The following is a 27,694-nucleotide window of genomic DNA, read 5'->3' as shown; positions in this document are numbered from 1 at the left end:
TTGAACCCTTTTAAATCATGTGAATAAAAGTATTTGGATCCATTTTTAAAATTTTAATTTTATGCACACTTATTATCTATGTCAATTTTGTCAGATACATACATAGACAATACGACCTTAAACAATAACATATACACATAACACGAAATCAAAGGCCTTCTAATGTTTATCTCCAATGCAATGTAACAGATATTTAAACATAACTCTAGAGTTGAATAAAAATAGAACTGATCAAAAAAATCATTAACCTAGGTATGTAGGATCAAAATTATGAGCTCAAAAATACAGCCATTATAGAAAAAGAAAACAAAACAAGAATCCTAGAAAATGAGTTAGTTCTGTGTAGCAACCCAGGAGTTTAAAACGGACACCTTGTTATTTTTTTTCTCATCTCAGGTGCTCCCCCCCTTCCCACTGAGAGTGCTGCAGTCTACATTCCAATGCAGGCTTCAGCAAGGCCAGGCGGGGGATATTGCCTAGGACATTTTAACCTGTTTTTTCCTGGTTGAGAGAACAGGTTAGGTTTGAATGCAGAAAATCATGAAACATTATTTCCCACTACTTTTGAGGAATGGGGCTGCTAACTGCCATGGGCACTCCATGGGTACAGAGGGGGAGGGGCAGATGGTGGGAGGCTTTTGTTATTATTAGTATCTGTCTCCTCCTCCTCAGAAGTTACAATGTTTGAAGTGAAGGACTGGGGGGTCGCTTTCTTGTCTTTTGGTTTCACCTTAAACCTGCTCTGCAAGCTGGGAGCTGCTGAGCTCTCTGCCTAGGGGGATTGGAGTAATCAAATCTCTCAGGAACAAGGAGAAGAACTGTAAAGTAGCCTGCAATGAGTATCCCTAAGCCTAAGATAGGGGACCTGAGGGAGGACAAAGGGAGCCTATCTTCCAGCAAACAAAGAGGTGTTTAGGATCCCATATATTTTGGTGCTTCACAGGGAAATTCTGTGAGTCATTATGTCACAGCCGTGTGTCTTGCACGGTGTCTCTGGTAAAAATTTCCACAGAGGGAGACCTGGGTGGGGGCACATAATTCAAGCCGGCTCTCGTGCCTTTTCTTGGAGAGTCTCATGGGAGGGGTTGATTTTAAATGCCTCCCTCTTGCAGCTTAAAGAGAACACAGAGAGCACATCTAAGCACAGGAACAGTAAGAGGGAGACTCTAGATAGACTAGTGAGGCTAACTATGTGAACAAAGGGAACCTGGACATTTCCATACGAATTGTCCCATGTCTTAATCCTACAATTTGAATTTCTATGTCTGACCAGCAAGGGAAGGGGAGCATCCAGGAGGAAGTGGATGTGTGGGAGTGTTGTGTAGCCCTTTTTACCCTCCAAAAATGAAGAGAGAGAAAGTTGCACCTCAAACGGATATGGGGTGCATGGAGAGAGAAGCTTACTTACCTCACTCAGCGTAGATCATGGTGAAGATTGGCTACTCCTCGGAGCAGAGTGTAGCAAACTCACCCTCCTTTAGGTGGTCCACACTAAAGTTTCATCCTCTGGCACAGACCTCTGAGAATTGACTCAGGAGGAAAGTCTTAGGAGTTACCTGGGACTGTCCCATAATAATGAGGAGAAAAGGACGAAGCAGACCAAAAAGAACAAGGGAGGCAATACACACAGTAGAACAAATTTTCACAGAACTCTCCAACATCCACTGGCTTGTAAACCACACCACTCTCACAGGCACAATGCCCTTCTCATCCACACTGTCAGAGTCAGATTAAGGATCCTTACCAAACAGCCACCCAACTGGCGTCCACTGGGGACATCAGCATGACTCCTGATCATTGGGGATGTCTCCCATGACTTTCGACAGTGAAACCTCCAGGGTAACTTGCAACCCTTTCCTTCCACCAAACGAGAATTGTCAACCAAACTCTAACCAGGACTTACATCCTACCAGAACTTATGTGCTACCAGGAGGTGGCCAATCCTCCTTCTGCCACAAATTTCCTTAGAAACCTCGGTACCATGGGCCATTTGTCTCTCCTGAGCTGGAGTGGGAGGAGTCTATCCCAGATGAGCCCCCAAATGTTAGGGTCCCATTCTGACTAATCCCTGGAGAGTCAAAGTGAATTCACAGTAATGCAAATAACACAATGAGGTTTTATTAAAGCAAGCTCAAGCCTGGACCGCAACCAGCCCATCAGACCCATACAATGACTGAGGAGGAAGCGGTCCTGAGTGGTAAGAAACAGCCCTATTGAAGAGCTTTTTCGGCATTCATACACAAGGACCTGTACATATTTGGAGAGCTAAATATTTGTCCTCATTTGGTTTGGTCCCTCTACTTTATTTGAATCTTATTGGGTCCTGCCAAAATTAAATGGTCCTGGAGGGAGCAGAGAGGAGGGAACAAGTGAATTATGAGGGAGAGGGGTCAGGGCTAGGTTCTCCTGTCCTTGATAGATGGGGTCACCCAACAGCTGCACAATCCTCAGATAGATATCTCTGAACAGCCTTGATAAGCCCGGGGCCCATCACATCCCAGTTGAACTGTATTGGCCTTCCAAGGCACCGCTGAGGCTGCCGGCAGCCTCGGTGCTTGCATGCCCTTTTCCTGGAGGCACAGTTAATGAAATAGATTGTTTATGCAAGAAGGCTGCACAGATGGCACCCCGTTCTCAACAACCATCACAACTGAGGTGGTGCTTGTTTTCAATCTTGGTGTGAAGCGGTCAGTAGCTGAAGCTTCTCTGGTTGCCATGGGAACCGTGATGCCATCATGCTGTCAGGACTTTCCTCTGGGACATCAGGCAGAATCTGCAGTGCGGGCGCCAGGTCACGGGAGCCACTACTCAAATTCCATGTTGCACAAGGCTCGAAAAAACCCTCTGTGGAGAGAAACCAACTGTTCTCCAATTGGAGCCTGGAATCACCCAGCCATTCCCACCCGACCTGCCTGATGCCTGCCCCATTCACCTGGATAACAAGAGTTCTCCCATTTTGCTCTCATGTCACAGGAGCACTGACAACCAACTGAGGCGTTGCCCTCAGTACAACTGAATGCAACTAAATCATTGAGAGATCAGGGATATGAATTTCAGCCCTTAGCCTACTCTAATAATTCTTGAGAGTCTAAGCTACAAACACATCAAGAGGAAGATTGAAATTGGATGAGGAATGTCTCCTTTCTTCCAGCCAATATGGGTTCTGGGTACCCAGACCACGAGAGCCATCACCACTTGACTTTGCCTGTTTTTATTTCCTGATATTGACTAAGTTGATGAGGCATTCCCTCATTGAAAGAAACTGGCCTTTTGCAGGAGAAACGCCTTCCTCTAACACACCCCTATCTCAGATGAGAGCAAAGACGCACATCCATCACTGACTTGTGCATTTTGCACAGCAATGTGCAGCTTAGAATTTTCCAAAGGAAAATGCCAAAAGGAAAATGAAAAGAAAAAAAAAATGATCAATGAAGGTGTCAGAAGATGGTGAATGTACTGGCTGTGGATGCAATGCCGAATGATCCCCAAAATCTCCTTTCATACTAACAACCTGAGCATATTCTACTACACACATAGTCCTGCTTCTCCTAGTCTCCTGTCCTCCATGGATCATTGATTTACTTTTCTGCTCAGGGATCAGCTATAACCTGTTTCCTCCTTAAGTAAAGGTAGGATATTTCTTTCCCTTAGGACAAACCCCTAGATTGTATGTCTTGAGATGCAAAAAGAGTCATTTGCAAGAATGTTGTGAAAAGAAGAATTAAGAATTCCTTAGTCTTTGATTGACTTTATCTAGGGTTGCTTCTCTGCATAGAAGTTCACAGACACAGAACCTCAGGGGATCAAGTCATGTAACTTAAAAAAGCTCATCCTGCACTGACAATATAGTCCATCTCTTAGAGTGCTGGCTTTGCAAGGGGAATGCCCAAGGTTCGAATCCCCAGTTCCATGGGCCTGGAGATGTGGAGAAAAACAAGAAAAAACACTTCTCATGGTTCCAAACTTCCATCCTCTCAAACTATTTCTTTGTTCTCCTCTGTTATTCAGCGAAATTGACACTCTTCAAGGTCTACTAGTTTCACCTGTAAGCAATTTCCATTGACACCTTTCAGCCCAGAGATGCACTCAAAGGGAGCACTGAATCCCCAGTCCCCAGCAGTGCTTAAGGGTATATGTTCATTCACATCTTTCATCTCTCATTAGTTCAGATGTTACATCTCACATGTGACAATTCTATCCCCATCTTTTGCCAGGAACTTCTCCAGAAAGGGAAAGTGCACCAGGTGGCAGTGGCAGGAAATTCAGAATGACACCTCACTGGCCCTTGCAAATTTTGAGACACAAATTTTTGGACACAGTCCCACACTGCCAATGAAGGGCTTTCCACACCTGAGAACTTTCCATGTGAAACACAAGGTATACTGGAAAACCAACATGTGAAGGGCTGCCCCTGGCTCTGAGTTTATTCTAGTCAGTTTTACTTTGCATTGGCTTACTTATGACTTGAGGAAAAAGAGAAGGATTTGGGGTGAATCCATGTTAGTGCTGATAGCATTCAGGATAAATGGGGAAATTTACCACCTACTCTTTTACTATCACTGGAGCCCCAGGGTTAAAGGGAACAGAGCATTGTCGAGACTCTGGTTAATTTTGATGCATGTCCTCAATAGATGCACTGTGGAAGTGGGAAAAGCATAGGATGTTGTTATGTTTATCATGGATCTGGGAATTATTGAATCATGCTTCATAAGGTAAAAAATAAATAAATGAATAAACATTCACTGCAAGAAGTCACACCGAAAGAAGAAACGTGTGACATTAGGCATGTTGCAGGTTGCTGGTGGGTAGAAGCAAGTCCAGAAATAAAATGCACTTGACAATTTGCCAATGCCTGTGGTAAAAGTTTTCTGTTCAGTAAGTCCGATCCCAGTTTCAAATCATCTTGAGCCTCTCCTGTTTTGATATTCAGGTTTTGCCCATGTTGGGTCTTCACTTTTGTCTTTTAGCAGAGCTCTTTCTGTTTCCATTTGTGATATTGCAGTGTGGTCTTTCTTTCAAGAGCTGGGTTCCATGCTGCCTATTCCAAATTCAACTCCTTTGATTTGCAATTCTTGGGTATAAGTGCCCTGTTTTGAAGAATGCCTTTTCTCATGGTTCTGTGCCAGAAAAACTACGAATCAGCATATGTATAATCAGCTGTTCCTTGAGAGCAACAAGAAAGAGCCCCAAATTTGTAAGGGCTCTGGGGTCCTTGCAAGGGAAATTAGGGTCTGTAATGATGACTGCTTACAGGATTAACTAAGTACTACTTCCTCTATTTGTAGAGTATGTTGAACCTGAAGATGTGTCATGGAATTTGATGCTAAACCATGATGCCCTACTAATATTAGAATGTCTCTTCTTTGAAGAAGGCTTTCAGCACCAACATCTTTCTGTTTTTCATGCCAAGAAAATGACCTTGTTCTCCCTATTTGAATATTTTTCTTGGAAGATTTTCATCATAGCCCTTTCAGCATGGTGCATGTTCTATCTGGAGTGCTTGTGATGCTGTGCTCCTCATGCCATCAGCAGACTCTTGTATGATCCACTAGCTTGTAGGTGGCATCTTCTTGGGACTGCTAAGAGGATTGGTGGAAATTTTCAACAGGGCCTTGTGCTAGGCAGGCTCTAGTCTGCACAGGAGAATGAACATATGTGTGAAGACAGAGAGGCCAGACATTTCTGCATCTTGAGGTGAGTGTAGGTCACCCTGGAATTTCCAAGCTGGTAAATATCTGAGTTCAGCCTAGTTGCAAGGTCACAACCAAGGAGGTGTGGCCTTGCAGGTGTAGTGAGCACATATCTCTCCTGGCATGTCAGCACCATCCATTCCTCCATCCAAATTGCTGACTGAATGACTCCCATGCCTCCATAACAGCCTTCAGAAGTGCCTCCCACCTTCACATAGAAGAACCACTTCCCAGGTTCTAGCTGCAAGCTGGCTGAACTTTCTAGGAATAAAGGAGAAACCCTCAGGATTGGGTGTGTAGTGTCAAAATTTAAAGATTACCTATGCCACTATGCTCACAGCATGCTCCACTGCCCTATGCTCTCACCAGCCATGATTCTGTATGGTTGATAGGGCCCTAGGCTATTTTCCTGATTAGGTTATTCTCCGTGTGCCCAGTGCTGGAGGAGTAGGATCTGAAAGAAATAGCGCTGGAGCCGGTGCTCAGCTTGGTGATCCAAATATCCCCAAGCACACCTCCACCCGACCAGGCCCACTGGAACTGGTGGGGGATAATTGCCCTCCGTCATGATGCCGGATGAGTCCAAAAGAGTGTAGCGGCATGTAGCAGCCTTACAGCTTAGTTTGAGCTGTCAGGCTTCAGTGGAATACCTTGTCCTGCCTGCTCCTGGAGGGATCCATGGCCCACGGGGCTGTGCTCTCCTGGACGAAGAGGTTGGAATCACATTTTGGAAATCCCCAGATTCCTGGCACTCGCTCCCTTCTTCTTGCCTGTGACCATCACAACTAAGCTGGTGCTTGTTTTCAATCTTGGTGTGAAGTGGCCAGTAGCTGAAGCTTCTCTGGTTGCCATTGGAACTGTGATGCCATCATGCTGTCAGGACATTCCACTGTGACATCAGGTGGAATCTGTGGTGCGGGCACCAGGTCATGGGAGCCACTGCTCAAATTCCGTTTTGCACAAGGCTCGAAAAAACCCTCTGTGGAGAGAAACCAACTGTTCTCCAACTGGAGCCTGCAATCACCCAGCCATTCCTACCTAATCTGCCTGATGTCTGCCCCTTCCACCTGGATAACAAGAGCTCTACCATTTTTGCTCTCATGTCACATGAGCACTGGTAACCAAGTGAGGTGTTGTCCTCAGTACAACTGAATGCAACTGAATTATTGAGAGATCAGGGATATGAATTTCAGTCCTTTGCCTACTCTAATAATTCTTGAGAGTAAAAGCTACAAACATACTGAGAGGAAGATTGAAATTGGATGAGAAATGTCTCCTTTCTTCTAGCCCATATGAGTTCTTGGAACCCAGACCATGAGAGTCATCACCACTTGACTTTGCCTGTTTATATTTCCTGACATTGCCTGGCTGAGTTGATGAGGCATTCCCTCATTGAAAGAAATTGGCCTTTCACAGGAGAAATGCCTTCCTCTAACACACCCCTACCTCAGATGAGAGCAAAGATGTATAACCATCACTGACTTGTGCATTTAGAACAGCACTATGCAGCTTAGTATTTTCCAAAGGAAAATGCCAAAATAAAATTAAAAAAAAGTTCAAGAAAGGTGTCAGAAGATTGTGAATGTCGGGTTTCAAGATGGTGGACTAGAGGGTGGCTGCATTTCATCTTGCTCCAGGACTCAGGATTCAAAAGAGGAGATAGTGAGAGACTTGGGACCAACTCAAAGCCGCCGGGTGAGTCTCTCCCATAGGGGAGGCATCCCAGATGGGGCAGTAATCCCAGAATGCAGGGAACTTTGTGAAGTAGAGCTGCCCAGTGTGACGCCCCTCCTCCCACTGGAGCAGTAAAAACGGACAACTGGGAACATTGTAGAGGTGGCTTCTCAGCACAGCGCTTGGACTCAGAGCAACACTGGGGATCCGGGTGGCTGCCTGAGGAGGAGCTGAGTGGTGAGCTGTTTGGACTCAGAGCGATCGCTTATGAACACTGGGGGGCCACCTGGAGGAAGAAGAGGAACGTGGCGTGTCACTTGTTCTAGAAGTGATTGCATCAGAGATCCGGGTGGCTGCTCAGAGGCGAGTGGTGAGTTGTTTGGACTCAAAGCAATCACTCCTGAAAACCAGTGGCCTGCCCAGAGGAGCACAGTGGGTTGCTTGGTCTCCCAGCGACCGCTCCTGAACACACGGGGGACTACCACAAGGAGGAGGAGGAACAGGGTGGGTCACTTGGACTTGGAGTGACTTCCTAGGGCTATGGGCGGTTGGCAGGAGGAGGAGATGCGAAGTGAGTTGCTTGGACTCCTAGTGACTGCGATGGAACACAGGGCAGCTCTCCAGAGGAAGAGGTGTGTGGCGGGTCTCTGGGTATCGGAGCTATTGTATGGGCCTCCAGGTGGCGGCTCAGAGGAGGGGCAGTATAGCCAGGCGATTAGGTGCAGAGCAGGGTCCCAGAACCTAGACGGTTTCTTGGTGGAAGAGTTGCACAGAGAGACGCTTGGGGCAGAGCAAAGGTTTCAGGACTGCGGACAGATTCTCTGAGGAGAGCAGCCTAAGGAGACTCGTCTGCAAAAGGTGAGGCTCCCAGGCCCAGGAGGTAGGTCCGGGCCCCTGGGAACACTGCCTGGGAAGGCAGCCCACCACAGCCGGTAGTTGTAGATTGAGGGGAACCTCAAGGAGGGAATTGACCAGCGAGACCTCCCCACCGGGTGAGTCTTCCCTGCCAGGTGAGGTTTACCCCCAAGGATGGTAAAACCAGAGCCACAGGCACAAACAGGCCTTGCCTCAGCCCGCAGCCTAGTTCCCTTTTGGGTGACCATTGGTCAACAAGTGGAGACATCTCTGCCAACTATCAGGGAATATACACCACCTGAGGGTCACCACCCCTAGAGAGGCAGCTTCCATGTGGAGCACCGCATTGTCAACTTCCTCCAAGACTTCAGGCTACTGAAGGATAAGAGGGGATATACTAGCAATCTTCAGGGACATTATAAGTCAATAGAGGAAATCTACAATATCTTAATGATCCACTGATTCCTGAACAATATGAGAAAACAAGGGAAGAGAATGCTCCAAAAAAATCTAGATGTTCATCAATAAAATCCAACGACAGAATGGCAGTAGAAATGACAGAAAGGAAGTTCAGAATGAACATAATTAACGTGATCAGGGAAGCAAACGATGAGATGAAAGAGCAAATGCAGGCATTGAATGATGAGATGAAAGCGCAAATGCAGGCATTGAATGATCGCACCAATCGACAGTTAAAAGAGCAAATACAGGAAGCAAAATATCATTCCAATAAAGAGTTAGAGATATTGAAAAAAAAACCAAACAGAAATCCTTGAAATGAAGGAAACAATAAACCAAATTAAGAACTCCATAGAAAGTATAACCAATAGGATAGAACACCTGGAAGACAGAACTTCAGATATTGAAGACAAAATATTTAACCTCGAAAACAAAGTTAAACAAACAGAGAAGATGGTAAGAAATAATGAACAGAACCTCCAAGAACTATGGAATATCATGAAAAGGCCAAATTTAAAAATTATTGGGATTGAGGAAGGCTTAGAGAAAAAAACCAAAGGAATGAACAATCTATTCAAAGAAATAATATCAGAAAATTTCCAAAATCCAAAGAATGAAATGGAAAATCAAGTCCAAGAGGCTTATAGGACTCCAAATACACAAAATTACAACAGACCCACACCAAGGCACATTATAATGAAAATACCTAACATACAAAATTAAGACAGAATTTTAAAGGTTGTGAGAAAAAAGAACCAAATTACATTCAGGGGAAATCAATATGGATATCAGCAGATTTTTCAATCCAGACACTAAAACCTAGAAGGGCCTGGAATGACATTTTCCAAGCTCTGAAAGAAAATTGATCCCAACCAAGAATCTTATACCCAGCAAAACTTACCTTCAAATTTGATGATGAAATAAAATCATTCCATGATAAACAAAAGCTAAAAGAATTTACAAAAAGAAAGCCAGCATTACAGAACATTCTCAACAAAATATTCCATGAGGAAGATATAAAAAACAAAGAAGCAAATCAAGAAAGGGAAGAATTTTTCTAAAGGAACTCTCAAATGAAGAGGAACCAAGTCGTATCAAAAATAAACAAATAAATAAATAAAACGAATCAAATGACCGGGAATACAAATCATATCTCAATAATAACCCTGAATGTTAATGACCTGAATTCATCAATCAAAAGACATAGACTGGCAGATTGGATCAAAAAGAAAGATCCAACAATAAGTTGCCTACAAGAGACTCATCTCAGAGAAAGAGATACCCATAGACTAAAGGTGAAAAGATGGAAAAAACATACCATGCACATGGCCTCAGCAAAAAAGCTGGGGTATCCATCCTTATTTCAGATAATGTGGACTTCAAGCCAAAGTTAGTCAGAAGGGAAAAAGAAGGACATTTCATACTGCTTAAGGGAACCATAAATCAGCAAGACATAACAATCATAAATATCTATGCCCCAAACAGTGGCTCAACCATGTATGTCAAACAAATCCTCAATCTCAGAAACCAAATATACTATATTACAATAATGCTAGGTAATTTTAACATGCCTTTCTCACCACTGGACAGATCTTCCAAACAAAAATTGAACAAAGAAACCATATAAATCAATACACAATCAATAATTTAGACTTAATGGACATTTATAGATATACCATCCAACGAAGACTGAAGACACTTTCTTCTCAGCAGAACATGGATCCTTCTCTAAAATAGACCATATATTATGCCACAAAGCTAATTTTAGCAAATACAAGAAGATAGAGACACTACCTTGTATTCAATCAGATCATAATGGATTGAAGTTAGAAATAAATGACAGAGTAAAAAACGGAAATTACTCTAACACCTGGAGATTAAACAATATGCTATTATATGTTGAATGGATAACAGAAGATATTAGGAAGGAAATTTAAAAATTAAATCAATTTCAAGTAATGAAATAGAAGAAGTCATAAAAAGCCTACCAACAAAGAAAAGTCTAGGACCTGATGGGTTCTCAGCCAAGTTCTACAAAACCTTTAAAGAAGAGCTCATTCCAATACTTTTCAAAGTATACCATGAAAAATTGGAGGAGGGAACTCTCCCAAACTCATTCTATGAAGTCAATATCACCCTAATACCTAAACCAGACAGAGACACATCGAGGAAAGAAAATTTTAGTCTAATTTCCTTAATGAACATCGATGCAAAAATTCTCAACAAAATTTTAGCAAATCGCATACAAAAACATATTAAAAACATATTAAAACATATTAAAAATAGAGCAATTAGACCAAAGAAATTAAAGGGATACGAATAGGAAAAGAAGAACTCAAACTATCCCTATTTGCTGATGATATGATTATATACTTAGAGGAACCAGAAAATTCCACCAGAAAATTTTTAGAAATCATAAGTGAATTCAGTAAAGTAGCAGGATATAAGATCAATGGTCATAAATTTAATACATTTTTATACATTACTCATGAATCTTTAGAAAGAGAATTTAGGAAAACTATCCCATTCACAATAGCATTGAAAAAAATAAAATACTTGGGAATCAATCTCACAAAAGAGGTGAAAGATCTCTACAATGAGAACTACAGAACATTATAGAAAGTAATTAAAGAACACCTTAGAAGATGGAAAGATCTCCCATGATCTTGGATAGGCAGAATTAATGTTGTCAAAATGGCCATACTACCAAAAGTGCTATACAGAATCAATGCAATTCCAATTAAAATCCCAATGATGTACCTTACAGAAATAGAACAAAGCAATCATTAAATTCATCTGGAAGAATAAAAAAGCCAGAATAGCTAAAGCAATCTTTCGCAGGAAAAATGAAGCTGGGGGTATCGCAATACGAGAATTCAACTATACTACAAAGCAATAGTAACAAAAATGGCATGGTATTGGTACCAAAATAGACAGGTAGATGAATGGCACAGAATAGAGGTCACGGAAACAAACCCAAATAAATACAATTGTCTCAAACTAGACAAAGGTGCCAAAAATATGCAATGGAGAAAAGATAGCCTCTTCAACAAATGGTGCTGGGAAAACTGGAAATCCATATGCAACAGAATGAAACTAAATGCAAATCTCTCACCATGCACAAAACTAAACTCAAAATGGATTAAGGACCTCATAATCAGACCAGAGACTCTGCATCTTATAGAAGAAAATCAAGGTCCATATCTTCAACATGTGGGCTTAGGATCAGACTTCCTCAAAAGGACTCTCATAGCACAAGAAATAAAAGCAAGAATCAACAACTGGGATAGATTCAAACTAAAAAGCTTTCTCTCAGCAAAGGAAACTATCAACATTGTGAAGAAAGAGCCTACAGGGTAGGAGAAAATCTTTGCCAATCATACTTCAGATAGAGCACTAATCTCCAGAATTTATAAAGAACTCAAAAAACTCAACACCAAGATTACAAATAACCCAATTGACAAATGGTCTAAAGAAATGAACAGACACTTCACAGAAGAAGACCTACAAGCAATCAACAAACATATAGAAAAACATTCAACATCTCTAGTAATAAGAGAAATGCAAATCTTAGATTCCACCCTAGATTCCATCTTAACCCAATTAGAATGGCGATTATCAAGAATACAAGCAACAGCAGGTGTTGGCGAGGATGTGGGGAAAAAGGTACACTCCTACATTGCTGGTGGGTTGCAAATTAGTGCAGCCACTCTGGAAAACAGTATGGGGATTTCTTAGAAAACTTGGAATAGACCGACCATTTGACCCAGCTATCCCACTTCTTGGCCTATACCCAAAGGACTTAAAATTAGCATACTACAGAGATACAGCCACATCAAAGTTCATTGCTGCTCAATTCACCATAGCCAAATTGTGGGAACAACCTAGATGCCCTTCAGTTGATGAATTAATAAAGAAACTGTGGCATATATATACAATGGAATATTACTCAGCCATAAAGAATGATAAAATTATGGCATTTGCAGGCAAATGGATGAAATTGGAGAATATCATCTAAGTGAGATAAGCCCATCTCAAAAAACCAAAGGAAGAATGATCTCACTGATAAGTGGATGATGACACATAATGGGGCATGGGAGGGTTTAGTTTTAGCGTTAGAATTATTGTTAGGGAGGGGAGCAAGAATGGGGGAAGGAAGGACTGTATAGAGGGAAAAAGAGGGGTGGGAGGGGTGGGGAGAAGGGAAAAAATAACAGAATGAATCAAACAACATTACCCTATGTAAATTTATGATTACACAAATGGTATGCCTTTATGCCATGTACAGAGAAACAACATGAATCCCATCTGTTTACAATAAAAAAAAATAAGATTGTGAATGTAATGACTAGGGATGCAATGCCAAATGATGCCCAAAATCTCCTTTTATACTAACAACCTGAACATATTCTGATAACCACATAGTCCTGCCTCTTCTCCTGCTCTATCCTCCATGGATCACTGATAAAATTTTCTGTCAGGGATCAGCTATTACTGGTTTCCTGCTTTAGTAAATGTGGGATATTTTATTCCCTAAGGAGAAACCTCTAGATTTTATGTCTTGAGATGCAAAAAGGGTCATTTGCAAGGTTATTGTGAAAAGAAGAATTAAGAATTATTTTGTCATTGATTGACTTTGTCTAGGAATGATTCCCTGCATAGAAGTTCACAGACACATAACCTCAGGGGATGAAGTCATATACCTTAAATGAGCTCATCCTGTCCTGACAATACAGCCCATACCTTAGAGTGCTGGCTTTGGTAGCGGAAAGGCTGGGGTTCAAATCCCCAGCACCGAGGGATGGGAAAATATAAAAAAACAAGGAAAACACTTCTGAGGTTTACAAACTTTCACCCTCTCAAACTATTACTTTGTTCTCCTCTGTTTTTCAACTAAATTGACACTGTTGAAGATCTACTAGTTTTACCTGCAAGCAATTTCCATTCGCACATTTCAGCCCAGAGCTGCACTCAAAGGGAGCTCTGCATTCCAAACATTCAACTCTCATTAGTTCAGACATTATATCTCACACATGACTATGCTATCCCTATCTTTTTTTTCTTATTGTAAACAAATGGGATACATATTGTTTCTCTGTTTGTACATGGCATAAAGGCATACCATTTGTGTAATCATAAATTTACATAGGGTAATGTTGTTTGATTCATTCTGTTATTTTTCCCTTCCCCCACCCCTCCCACCCCTCTTTTCCCCCTATACAGTCCTTCCTTCCTCCATTCTTGCCCCCCTCCCTAACCCTAACTCTTTTCCCAGCAACTTCTCCTGACAGTCAATATTTACCAGGTTGCAGTGGCAGGAAATTCAAAATGACACCTCATTGGCCCTTGTCAATTTTGAAACATTTTGCACACAAACCTAGACTGCCAATAAAGGGGAATTCCACACCTGAGCACTTTCCATGTGAAACACAAGGTCTACTGGAAAACCAACATGTGAAGGCAAAAGACAGTCACCCCTGGCCCTGATTTTTCTAGTCAGTTTTACTTTGCATTTGTTTACTTATGACTTGAGGAAAAGTAGAAGGATTTGGGGCCGAATCCATGTTAGTACTGATAGCATTCAGAACTAATGGGGTAATTTACCACCTACTCTCCCACTATCTCTGGAGCTCCAGTGTTAAAAGGAACAGAGCACATGTAGAGACTCTTGTTAATTTTGATGGATTTTCTCAGTTGGTGCATTGTAGAAGTGGAAAAAGCATATGCTGTTCTCATCTTTACCATGGATCTGGGAAATTTTGTATTCTGCTTCGTAAGGCAAAAAAAAAATTCATTCTAAGATCTCACTATGAAATTAGAAACCAGTGACATTAGGCATGTAGCAGGTTGGTGGTTGGTAGAAGAAATTCCAGAAATAAAATGACCTTGACAGTTTGCCAATGCCTGTGGTAGAAGTTTCCTGCTCAGTAAGTCCGATCCCACTTTCAGATAATCTTGAACCACTCCAGTTTTGATATTCAGGTTTTGCCCATGTTGGGTCTTCACTTTTGCCTTTTAGCAGAGCTCTTTCTTTTTCCATTTGTGATATTGTGGTACAGTCTTTATTTTGAGAGCTGAGTTCTGTGCTGTGTATTTCAAATTAAACTCGTTTAAATCCTAGTGCATGGGTGTACGTGCTCTGTTTTAGTGAAAGTCTTTCCTATGGTTTTGTGCCAGAAAAAATACATTCAGCATATGTATAATCAGCTGTCCCTTGAGAACAGCAAGAAGAAATCATGAATTTGCAAGGGCGTTGAATTCCTTGCAAGGTGATTTAGGGTCTGTATTGATTGTTTCTTACAGAATGAACTGGCAAGTACTACTTCTTGTATTTCTAGTGTATGTTGAATCTGAAGACATGTCATGGAACTTGAGGGTAGACCAACATGGCTGAGTAGTTTGAGAATGTCTGTGCACCTAAGTAGGTTTTCAGCACCAACACCTTTTTGCTTTCTTGCCCCCAAATTATCCTTGCTCTTTTTCTTTGAATATTCATCATGAAGGCTTTGCATCATTGCCCTTTTCAGCATGGTGCATGTTACAATATGGGCATATGTCATGTGATGCTGTGTTCCCCATGCCATCTTCAGGCTCCTATAACATTTTCTCACTTGTAGTCATCATTCTCTGGTTCTGGTAATAGGGCTCAGGGAAATTTTCCACAGGGCCTTGTGCCAGGCAGGCACTAGTCTGTTCAAGAGAATGAACACATGTGTGAACACATTTCTGCATCCCAAGCTGAGTTGAGGTTGTCCTAGAAGTTCCCAGAAGGTAAACTTCTGGGTGCATTCTAGTTCTAAGGCCACAGCAAGGAGGTGTGGTCTTGCAGGTGAAGTGAGTTCAGAATATCTCTTCTTTCATGTCAGCATCATTCTGTTCTCTGTCCAATCTGCTGAGTGAATGACTCACATCTCTCCTTACTAGCCATCAGATTTGCATACCATCTTCACCTAGAAGACCCACTTCCCAGGTTTCAGCTGTCTCCTGGCCAAATTTAATAGGAGAGGAGGAGCATACTGCAAGATTGGGAGTGAAATGTCCCAATTTAAAGATCAACTAAGGCATCATGCTCACTGCATGCTCCACTGCCCTGAGCTTCAGCAGCCATCATTCAATGTGGTTTGTAGGGCCCTCAGCTAACTGGAATATTCTGGGTGTGCTCCATCCTGGATAAGTGGGTTCAGAAGGAAATAGTACTGGAGCAGGTGCTCAGCTTGGTGATCCACGTGACCCAAGAACACCTGCACCCAAAGTGGCCAACTGAAACTGGTGGAGAATAATTGCCTGCTGTCATGATGCCCGGTGCAGCCAAACAACTGCAGAGTCACCTAGCAGACCAGAGTTTAGTGTTAACTGTCCAGTTTCAGAAGGGTTCCTTGTCCTGCTCAGTCCTGGAGTGATCCATCTACTGCAGGGCTGTGCCCTGCACACAGCCTAGATCCTCATCTACTGGCTGATGATGTTTGTATCATGTTTGGAACAACTGCATTTCCCTGGCACTTGCTCCCTTCATTTTTCCTGTGACCATCACAACTGAGTTGGTGCTTGTTTTCAATCTTGGTCAGAAGTGGCCAGGAGCAGAAGCGTCTCTGTTTGCCATGGGAAACTGGATGCCAACGTGCTGACATGCCTTTCTTCTGTGACATCAGGCAGTATCTGTGGTGCAGGTGCCCTGTCACAGCAGCTGCTCCTCAAAATCCGTGTTGCCCAAGGTTTGGAAAATCTCCCTGCAGAGAGAAACCAAGTGTGTTCTCCAACCAGAGCCTATAATCCCCGAGCCATTTACATCCAACCAAACCAATGCCTGCTCCTCCCACCTTGATTTCAGAAACCTTCCCATTTTTTGCTCTCATTTAGCAGGAGCACTGATAACCAAGTGAGGCATTGTCCTAAGTGGAATTGAATGCAACTGAATCATTGAGAGATCATGGATATGAATTTCAGCCTTTATCTGACTGTAATAAATCTTGAGAGTAAAAGCTGCAAACCTACCACGTAAAGATTGAAATTGGATGAGTCATGTTTTCTTTCTACCAGCAAATACCAGTCCTGGGAAAGCAGACCCCAAGAGCCATCACCACACGGATTTGCTTGTTTATATTTCATGACAATGTCTAAGATGATGAGGCATTCACTCATTGAAGGAAACTGGCCTTTCCCAAGAGAAATACCTTTTTCTATCTCATTCCTGAGATGATAGGCAATATCCAGCACCAGCACTGGTTTGTGCATTTTGTACAGCAATCTGCTGTTATAATTTTTCAAAGTAAAATGACCAAAGGAAAAGTAAAGAAAAAAAAAAAAGAACAATAAATGTGCCAATGTAATGTCTAGGGATGCTACAGTGAATGATCCCAAAAATCTCCTCTCATTCTAACAACCTGATCATATTCTAATTCCCACATACGCCTGCCTTTCCTCATCCCTGGCCTCCATGGACCACTGATATACTTTTTTGCTCAGAGACCAGCTACAACTGGTTTACTCTTCAAGTAAAAATGTGATAATTCTTTCCCTCAGGACACAGCATTAGCGTGTGGAACTTGACATGCAAAAAATTTATTTGCAAGATTTTTGTGAAAAGGAGATTTAAGAATTCCTTAGACATTGTTTTGCTTTCTTTATGACTGCTTGTCTGCACAAATCTTCACAGACACAGAACCTGAGGGGATCAAGTGATGTACCTTAAAGGAGCTCTTCCTGTGGAGAGGATTTGGCCCATCCTGTAGGGTGTTTGCTTTTCAGGTGGAAAAATTGCATTCAAATCCCCAGCACCTGGGTTGGGGAAAACAACAACAACAAAAAAAAGGACAAATCACTTCTGAGGGTGCCAAACTTCCATCCTCCCAACATTTTTTTTTTTTGCCTCTGTTAATCATTGAAATCAACACTGTGTAACATGTACTACTTTCACTTGCAAGTAATTTCCTTTGACACCTTCCATCAGGGAGCTGAATTCAAAGGGAGAAGTGCATCCCCAGTCACCTGCATTTCTTAAGAGTACATGTTCCTTCACATCTTTTAACTCTCATTAGTTTATACGATACATCTCACTCATGAGTATGCTATGCCCATATTTTTCCAGCAACTTCTCCCAATATTCAATGTGTACCACGTTCAGTGGCAAGAAATTCCAAATGACATTTCACTGGTCCTTGGCAATATCGAGGCTTTTTGGACACACTCCCAGATTGTTAATAAAGGGAACTTCCACACCTGAGCACTTTTCCTCTGATCCACAATCTGAACAGCAAAAGGAACAGATGAACACAAAAGAGAGCCTCACTTGGCCCTGAGTTTCCTAGTCAGGTTAACTTTGCATTGGCTTGCTTATGACTAGATGTAAAATGGTAGGATGTGGGGCTGAATCCATCTTAGCTTCTGCTGATAGCATTCAGTGGAAATTGGAGGTTATGACCCCTTCTCCCACTATCATTGGTGCTCCAGTGTCAGAAGGAATGGAGCACTTGTATAGAATCTTGTTAGTTTTTATGATGTCCTCAAGTGATGAACTATAGTGGTGGGTAGAGCATATGTTGTTCTTGTATTTACCACAGATCTGGGAATTGTTGGATTTTGCTTTGTAGGGTAAGGGATGACCAAAGAACCATTCATTACCAGAACTCACACTGAAAGAAGGAAGCCAGAGACATTAGACCTGTGGCAGGTTGGTGGTGGGTAGAAGCAAGTCAAGAAATAAAAGCATTTGACAATTTAAAAATGCCTGTGGTACAACTTTCCTGCCCAGCAAGTCTGATCACACACTCAGATATTCTTGAACCACTCCTATTTTGATATTCAGTTCTGGTTCTTCACATTTGCCTTTTAGTAGAGCTGTTTCTGTTTACATTTGTGATGTTGTGGTGCAGTCTTTACTTTCACAGCTGGGTTCATTACTGCATGTTACAAATTCAACTTGTTTAAATTGTAGTTCATTGGTACAAGTGCTGTGTTTTAAATAAAATATTTTCTCATGGTTTATGTGCCAGAAAATCTATGAATCAGCATATGTATAATCAGCTGTCACTTGAGAGCAATAAGAAAGAGTCACGAGTTTGCAAGGACTTTGAGGTCATTGCAGGGGATTTAGGGTCTGTAATAATTGTGGATAACAGAGAGAACTGTCAAGTATTATTTTCTGTATTTGTAGAGTTTTTTGAACCTGAAGACATGTCTTGGAATTTGAGGGTGGATGATAATGGCTGAATAGATTTAGAATGTCTTTTCATTGAAGTAGGCTTTCAGCACCAATAACCTTCTGCTGTCAGTGCCAACAAAATGTCCTTGCTCTCCCTATTTGAATATTCATCTTCCAAGATTTTGATCATAGCTCTTTCGGCACTGTGAATGTTCCTATCTGGTGTTAGGCCACATAATGCTGTTTTCCTCATGCCATCAGCAGGCTCTTATATGATCCACTGGCTTTTAGGTGGCATATTCCTGGGACTGTTAAGAGGACTGGTGGAAATTTTCCCCAGGGCCTTCTGCCTGGCTGGCACTTCTCTGGTCAAGAGAGAGAGCACATGTGTGAACACAGATAGGTCAGTCTTTGCATCTCGAGGTGAGTTGAGGTGGCCCTGGAATTTCCCAGCAGGTACATATCTGAGTGCAGCCTAGTTTTAAGGCCACAGTCAAGGTGTAAGGCCTTGCAGGTGTAGTGAGCACAGAATACCTCTCCTGGCATGTCAGCACTATCCTATCCTCCATTCAACATCCTGAGTGAATGAGTCTCATGACACCACATAAACCTTCAGAAGATGCATCCACTTCACCTAGAAGTCCCACTGCCCAGTTTCTAGCTGTCACCTGGCTGAACTTTATAAGAAAATAGGAGCAACCTTCAAGATTGTGTGTGAAGTGTCCCAATTCAAAGATCACATAACCCATCATGCTCACTGCATGCTCCACTGCCATGAGCTCTCACCAGGCATTATTCATTGTGGTTGCTAGGACCCTAGGCCAGTTTCCTGTCAAGGATATTCCAGGTGTGCACAGTCCTGGAGAAATGAGCTAGGAAGGAAATAGTGCATTTCCCAAAGCACACCTACACCCAACCAGGCTAACTGGAACTTGTGGGGGATAATTGCCTGCTGTCATGATTCCTAGTGCAGTCATACGAGAGCTTCGACACCGAGCAGACCAGAAGTTTAGTGTGAGTTGTCAGGCTTCAGAGAATTTCCTTGTCCTGCCTGATCCTGGAGGATATCCATGGGCCATGGGGCTGTGCTCTCCTGGTCAAAGAGTTTAGAATCACATTTTTGGAAAATCTCAGTTCCCTGGCACTCCCTCCCTTCTTCTTTCCTCTTACCATCACAACTGAGCTGGTGCTTGTTTTCTATGTTGGTCTGAAGCAGCCAGGAGCGAAAGCTTCTCTGGTTGCCATGGGAACCGTGATGCCTTGGAATTGTCAGGACTTTCCTCTGTGAACTCAGGCAGAATCTGCGATGTGGTTGCCAGGTCAAGGTAGCCTCTCCGCAAAATCCTTGTTGCTCAAGTCTTGGAAAAACCTTTTGGGGAGAGAAGACAACTGTTTTCCAATTGGAGCCTGGAATCTCCTAGCCATTTGCATCTGAACTGCCCAATGCCTGCCCCTTCCACCTGGATAACAAGAGCTCTCCCACTTTTGCTCTCAAGTCACAGCAGCACTGGTAACCAAGTGAGACGTTATCCTCAGTACAACTGAATGCAACTGAATCATTGAGAGATCAGGGATATGAATTTCAGCACTTAGCCTACTCTAATAATTCTTGAGAGTAAAAACTACAAACCTACAAGAGGAAGATTAAAATTGGATGAGGAATATTTCCTTTCTGCCAACAAATATGGGTCCTGGGAATCCAGACCAGGAGAGTCATCACCACTTGACTTTGCCTGTTTATATTTCCTGACATCATCTGGCTATGTTGATGAGGCATTCCCTCTTTGTAAAAAACTGGCCTTTTGCAGGAGAAACACCTTCCTGTAACTCACCCCTACCTCAGATGATAGGCAAGATCCACAACCATCACTGGCTTGTACACTTTTCAAAGCACTCTGCTGGTTAGAATTTTCCAAAGGAAAAGGCCAAAAGGAAAATGAAAAGAAAAAAAAAAAGATCAAGGAAGTTGTGAGAAGTAGAATTAAGAATTTCTTAGTGATGGAAAGATGGGTGGTGAGTGCTCAGCTCAGTAGAGCATGCAGTGCAGCACCTTGGTTTAGGGGATCACTGATATTGGACACATTACATTCCATCTGTTGGGTTTCTCCTCATAAGCAACAAAGCCTGGAAAGGAGACAGCTGGAAAGTGGGATGTCCATGTTCCATGTGAAGGTGAGTGTCTCCTTTGGTGGCTCATGTAGAGAGGAGGGACTCATTCACTCAGCATGTTGGATGGAGGACAGGACGAACATGACATGCAAGGAAAGTTGCTCTGTGCTCACTCCAACTGCCAGGCCTCTCCTCCCTGGCTGCTGACCTACAACTAGGCTGCACCCAGACACTTACCTGTTGAGATATTTCCAGGGGCATGTCAAACCATTGCAAGATGCACAAATGTCTTGCCAATCTGTATTCACAAAATGTTTCATCTTCTTGACCAGACAAATGCCACTCTGTCACAAGGGCCTGTGGGATATTGCCAGGAGTCCTCCAACCAACACCTGCAGGGAGCAGACTTCAAGCCAGGGAATGAAATAGCAGCCTAGTGATGGCATGATGAGCACAGTTACACAGGTCATAACACCAGGCTTGAACATAGACCGTGCTCACAGTGGAATGGTGCAAAGCTTCCAATCTGAATATTCAAAAGGGGAGTGTAAGCACATTTTGGAGGGTAAGAACAGCTTACGGGTGTTGATGCTGGAAAACAATTTCAGAGAAGAGACACTATGAAACTCGCCATTGTTCATGGTCATCACACAAACTCCATGACATATATTCAGCCTCATTATACACTACAAATACAGGAACTAGTTATTGCCTGTTCATTCTGTATGCAATCATGAATACCGACCCTCATTCCCTTCGATTGCTTGGAGATCTTCTTCTGTGAAGTGTCTATTCATATTCTTTAGCCCATTTGATGATTGGGTTAGTTGTATTTTTCATGTAGAGTTTTTTGAGTTCTTTATATATTCTGGAAATTAGTGCTCTGTCTGAAGCATTAGTGGCAAAGATTTTCTCCCACTCTGTAGGCTCTCTCTTCACATTACTGATAGTTTTCTTTGCTGAGAGAAAGCTTTTTAGTTTGAATCTATCCCAGTTGTTGATTCTTGCTATTACTTCTTGTGCTATGGGAGTCCTGTTAAGAAAGTCTGATCCTAAGCCAACAATGGGAAGATTTGGACTGACATTTTCTTCTATAAGATGTCTCTGGTCTGATTTCAAGGTCCTTGATCCATTGTGAGTTGAGTTTTGTGCAGGGTGAGAGATAGGGGTTATTTTCATTCTGTTGCATATGGATTTCCAGTTTTCCCAGCACCATTTGTTGAATAGGCTATCTTTTCTCCATTGCATATTTTTGGCACCTTTGTCTAGTATGAGAAAATTCTATTTATTTGGGTTTGTGTCCGTGTCCTCTATTCTGTATGATTGATCTACCTTTCTATTTTGGCAGCAATACCATGCCGTTTTTGTTACTATTGCTTTGTAGTAGAGTTGAAGACCTGGTATTGTGATACTCCTTGCTTCACTCTTTCTGCTAAGGATTGCTTTAGCTATTCTGGGTTTCTTATTCTTCCAGATGAATTTCATGATAGTTTGCTCTATTTCTGTAAGGTACGTCATTGGGATTTTAATTGGAATTGCATTGAATCTGTATAGCACTTTTGTAGTACGACCATTTTGACAATATTAATTCTGCCTATCCAAGAACATGGGAGATCTTTCCATCTTCTAAGTTGTTCCTCTATTTCTTTCTTGTTAGTGTGGCTAAGGGTTTTCTATTTTGTTTACTTTCTCAAAGAACCAACTTTTTGTTTTGTCAATTTTTTGAATAGTTTCTTTTGTTTCAATTTCATTGATTTCAGCTCTGATTTTAATTATTTCCTGTCTTGTACTATTTTTGCTGTTATTCTTTTCTTCTTTTTCTAGGGCTTTGAGCTGTAATGTTAGGTCTTTTAGTTGTTGACTTTTCATTCTTTTCTGGAATGTGCTCCATTCGATGAATTTTCCTCTTACTACTGCTTTCATAGTGTCCCAGAGATTTTGTAGTTTTGTAGTTTTGTAGATTTTGATGTTTTGTAGTTTTCATTGTAGAGATCTTTTACCTCATTGGTTAGATTGATTCCCAAATATTTTTTTTTAGGCTATTGCAAATGGGGTTGTGTTCCTCATTTCCCTTTCAGCTGTTTTGTCACTTGTGTATAAAAATTCTTTAGATTTATGCATGTTGATTTTATATCCTGCTATTTTGCTGAATTCATTGATGAGGTCTAGAAGTTTTCTGGAGGAGGTTTTTCAATCCTCTAATTATAGAATCATGTCATCTGCAAATAGTGAGAGCTTAAGTTTCTCTTTTCCTATTCATATCCATTTAATTTCTTTGGTCTGCCTAATTGCTCTGGCTAGAGTTTCGAGGACAATGTTGAATAGAAGTGGTGAAAGAGGATATCCCTGTCTTGTTCCCATTTTTAAAGGGAATGGTTTCAGTTTGTCTCCATTAAGAATGATGTTGGCCATGGGCTTAGCATAATTAGCCTTTACAATGTTCAGGTATGTTCCTACTAATCTTATATTTTCTAGTGTTTTGAGCAAGAAGGGGTGTTGGATTTTGTTGAATGCTTTTTCTGCATCAATGGAAATAGCCATACGATTCTTATCCATAAGTCTATTGACATGATGGATTACATTTATTGATTTACAGATGTTAAACCATCCTTGCATTCCAGGAATGAACCCCACTTTATCGTGGTGCACAATTTTCTTAATATGTTTTTGGATATGGTTTACCAATATTTTGTTAAGGAATTTTGGATCTATATTCATCAAGATATTGGTCTAAAATTTTATTTACTTGATGTGTTTTTGCCTGGTTTGGGTATGAAGGTGATATTAACTTCATAGAATGAGTTCGGTAGGGTACCCTCCTTTTCTATTTCCTGGAATACTTTGAGAAGTATTGGAATGAGTTTTCTTTAAAGGTCTTGTGGAACTCGACTGAGAATCCATCTGGTCCTGGGTTTTTCATGGATGGTAGATTTTTAATGGGTTCTTCTACTTCATTGCTTGATATTGATTTGTTTAAATTTTATATGTCTTCCTGGTTCAGTTTGAGAGGAGCATATGTCTCTAGAAATTTGTCACTGTCTTCAGTAGTTTCTATTTCATTGTGATACAGATTTTCAAAGTAGCTTCTTATTATGTTCTGTATCTCAGTGGTGTCTGTCATAATATTTTCTTTTACATCACAAATTTAGTAATTTGAGTTTTCTCTCTTCCTCTCTTTGTTAGTGTGACTAAGGGTTTGTCTATTTTGTTTACTTTCTCAAAGAACCAACTTTTTGTTTCGTCAATTTTTTGAATAGTTTCTTTTGTTTCAATTTCATTGATTTCAGCTCTGATTTTAATTATTTCCTGTCTTCTACTACTTTTGCTGTTATTTTGTTCTTCTTTTTCTAGGGCTTTGAGCTGTAACGTTAGGTCATTTAGTTGTTGACTCTTCATTCTTTTTGGAATGTGCTCCATGCATTGAATTTTCCTCTTAGTACTGCTTTCATAGTGTCCCAGAGATTTTGCTATGTTGTATCATCATTCTCAATGACCTCTAAGACTTTTTTTATCTCCCCTCTGATGTTTTTTGTTATCCATGTTTCATTCAATAGTATATTATTTAGTCTCCTGGTGTTGGAGTAATTTCTGTTTTTTTATTTTTGTCATTGATTTCTATTCTCAGTCCATTATAATCTGCTAGAACCCAGGCAGTATCTCTATTTGTTTGCATTTTCCTAAGGGCTGCTTCGTGGCATAACATATGGTCTATTTTTAGAAGGTTCCATGTGCTGCTGAGAAGAAAGTGAATCCACTCATTGATGAATGGAATATTCTATATATGTCTATTAAGTCTAGGTTATTGATTGTGTTATTGAGTTCTATGTTTTCTTTGGTTGGATTTCGTTTGGAAGATCTATCTAGTGGTGGCAGCAGTGTGATAAATTTACCCAGAATTATTTTGTTGTGGTCTATGTGATTCCTGAAATTGAAAAGGATTTGTTTGATGGACAAGGATGCACCATTTTTGGGGTAATAAATATTTACTATTGTCATGTCTTCCTGATTTATGGATCCCTTAAGCAGTATGAAATGTCCTTCTTTATCCCTTCTAACTTTGGCTTGAAGTCCACTCTATCTGACATAAGGATGGAAACCCTCACTTTTTTACTGAGTCCATGTGCATGGTAGGTTTTATTCCTATACTTTCACCTTTAGTCTGTAGATGTCTTTTTCTATGAGATGAGTCTCTTGCAGGCAGCATATTGTTGGGTCTTTCTTGTTAATGCATTCTTCCAGTCTATGTCTTTTGATTGATGAGTTTAGGCCATTAACATTAAGTGTTATTATTGAGATATGATTTGTATTCATGGTCATTTGGCTTGTTTTTGGTTTTAGGTTGGCTTGGTTTCTCCTTTGAGTGGTTTTTCTCTAAGGTAGTTCCTCCCTTTGCTGATCTACATTGTTGTTTTTTATTTCCTCCTCTTGGGATATTTTGTTGAGAACATTCTGTAGTGCAGGTTTTATATTTGTAAATTCTTTTAACTTTTGTTTATCATGGAAGGATATTATTTCATCTTCAAATCTGAAGGTTAGTTTTCTGGGTATAGGATTCTTGGTTGGCAAACATGTTCTTTCAGAGCTTGAAATATGTAGTTCCAGGCCCTTCTAGCTTTTAGAGTCTGTGTTGAGAAGTCAGGAGCTATCTATATTGGTCTCCCTGTATATGTAATCTGATGTTTTTCTCTCAAGGCCTTCAAAATCCTATCTTTATTTTGAATGTTAGGAATTTTCATTATAATGTGCCTTGCTGTGGATCTGTTGTGATTTTGTGCATTTGGTGTTCTGTAAGCCTCTTGTATTTGATTTTCCATTTCATTCTTCAGGTTTGGGAAATTTTCTGATATGTTTTTCATTGAATAGGTTGTTCATTCCTTTGGTTTGTTTCTCTGTGCCTTTTTCAATAACAATAATTCTTAAATTTGGTCTTTTCATGATGTCCCATAGTTCTTGGAGATTCTGTTCATGATTTCTTACCATCTTCTCTGTTTGGGCAACTTTATTTTGAAGGTCGAATATTTTTTTTTCATTGTCTGAGGTTCTGTCTTCCACGTGGTCTAGTCTTTTGGTGATGCTTTCCATTCAGTTTTTTATTCAGTTTATTGTCTCCTTCATTTCAGGGATTCCCATTTTTTGTTGTTGTTGTTTTTTTTTTGATTATTTCTATCTCTTTGTTGAAATGATCTTTTGCTTCCTCTCTTGCTCTTTCAGCTTATTGGTATTATCATTCATTGCCTGCATTTGCTCTCTTATCTCATTCTTTGCTTCATGAATCATCTTAGTCATGTATAATCTGAAGTCCTTTTCTGACATTTCTTCTACCATACTGACATTGGATTCTATTAGTATAGAATCTAGATTTGTTTGGAACATTTTCTTCCCCTGTTTTTTCATGTTGTTCATGTATCTTCCCCTCTAGTAGTGCAGAACCAGGATATTGCAGATTTCCCCCTATAGGCTATAGTGGCCCTATAGGTTTCCAAAACCCTTTCTTTAAGGGGAGATTAATATTAGCAGTGCCCAATTCAGACACTATGCAATCCTAGACCAAATAGCCCCTATGATGACAATAACCAAATTGTCATAATAAACAGAATTAGTTCAAATATTATCTTTGGTAAAAGAAACAGGTTTGCAATAAGGTCTGCAGTTTCTAATGGAGTACAAAGAGGATGCAGAGGGATATAGAATGTGGCTGTTAATGGGATAAGAAGAGAATTTACAGAAGTTCTAGAAAATAGAAAGGGTGACAGTGTAATCAAAAGAAATTGGATATTAGCATGTAAAAATTGGAGTAAAAGGCTCTGAGGGAACAGATAAACAAAAGGAAAAGAGAGCAAGAAAAGTAAAGAATTAAAAACTTAAATTTTTTCAATAAGGAGAAAAAAATCTATAGTATAACAGTCATATAGTAATGAAACCTCCCAGTTTTCAGTAGCCTGATGCATGACAGGTACCTGACAATGAGCTTCAAACCTCCAACAGGCGTTGCAGGATGGATTTTGCCCCACTTAAACATCGGAGCTACAGCTTCCAGGATTATCCAAGATTGCCACTCTGGCTTCAAAATATGTTGGCAAATTGGGAGCTGCAGCTCAGGGGTGGATGTGGTCAGCTGGAGGTGGGATGCAGTTGGTCAGGCAGGGGTCTAGGAGGCCTGGTGTGTTTGGTGTGGTTGTGGGATCCTGGTGGCCAGGTGCAATCAGTTGGTCTGGGGTCCCAGTGATAGGTCGCAGTCAGTTGGTCTGGGGGTCCTGGCAGCAGGGAGCAGTCAGTCTCTGTGAGGGCCCCAGAGGCAGGGAGTGATCCCTCGTGCTGAGGGATCCTGGAGATGAGGCTCAGTCAGTCTGGCCAGGGGTTCTATGGGACCTGGCTGTTGTCTCAAAATGGTGGCAGCAAATGTAATCAAACCTGCAGGTACTGTAACAGTGAACTTCCAGGCAACAGCAGGCAGCTGGTTCTCCACTGGTTGGTCAGCGATCAGTTTACTAACTGGTGTTGGACAATCAGGAGGTGTACCTTGTGCGTTGGGTGATGGATAGGTGTAAGGCAGGTGATGGACAGGCAAGAAACAGGCAAATGGCAGATGATAGGCACCTGACAGTGAGAAATTTGCATTCAAAAAAGGCATCGATATGCTGGCAGACTGCAAGTCATCACAGCAGACAAATAGGGTAAACACCAGGGGATCAATAAGCAGCAAAAACTGCCTCACTGAGAAAGATATCCTCTACTTGAAACCAGATTTATGGAGCAACAAGGTACACAG

At 41.2% G+C, this 27,694-nt stretch overlaps 2 pseudogenes; one reads left to right on the top strand and one right to left on the bottom strand.

Moving 5' to 3' along the window:
- Positions 1–27,694, top strand: part of LOC124974938 (flavin-containing monooxygenase 5-like) — a 472,178-nt pseudogene that overhangs the window by 305,230 nt on the left and 139,254 nt on the right.
- The window catches only part of LOC124974935 (flavin-containing monooxygenase 5-like), a 46,792-nt pseudogene continuing 25,591 nt past the window's right edge, over positions 6,494–27,694 (bottom strand).

Source organism: Sciurus carolinensis, unplaced genomic scaffold, assembly GCF_902686445.1.
Source record: "Sciurus carolinensis unplaced genomic scaffold, mSciCar1.2, whole genome shotgun sequence".
NCBI lineage: Eukaryota > Metazoa > Chordata > Mammalia > Rodentia > Sciuridae > Sciurus > Sciurus carolinensis.
This window is presented reverse-complemented; position numbering and strand designations above follow the sequence as displayed.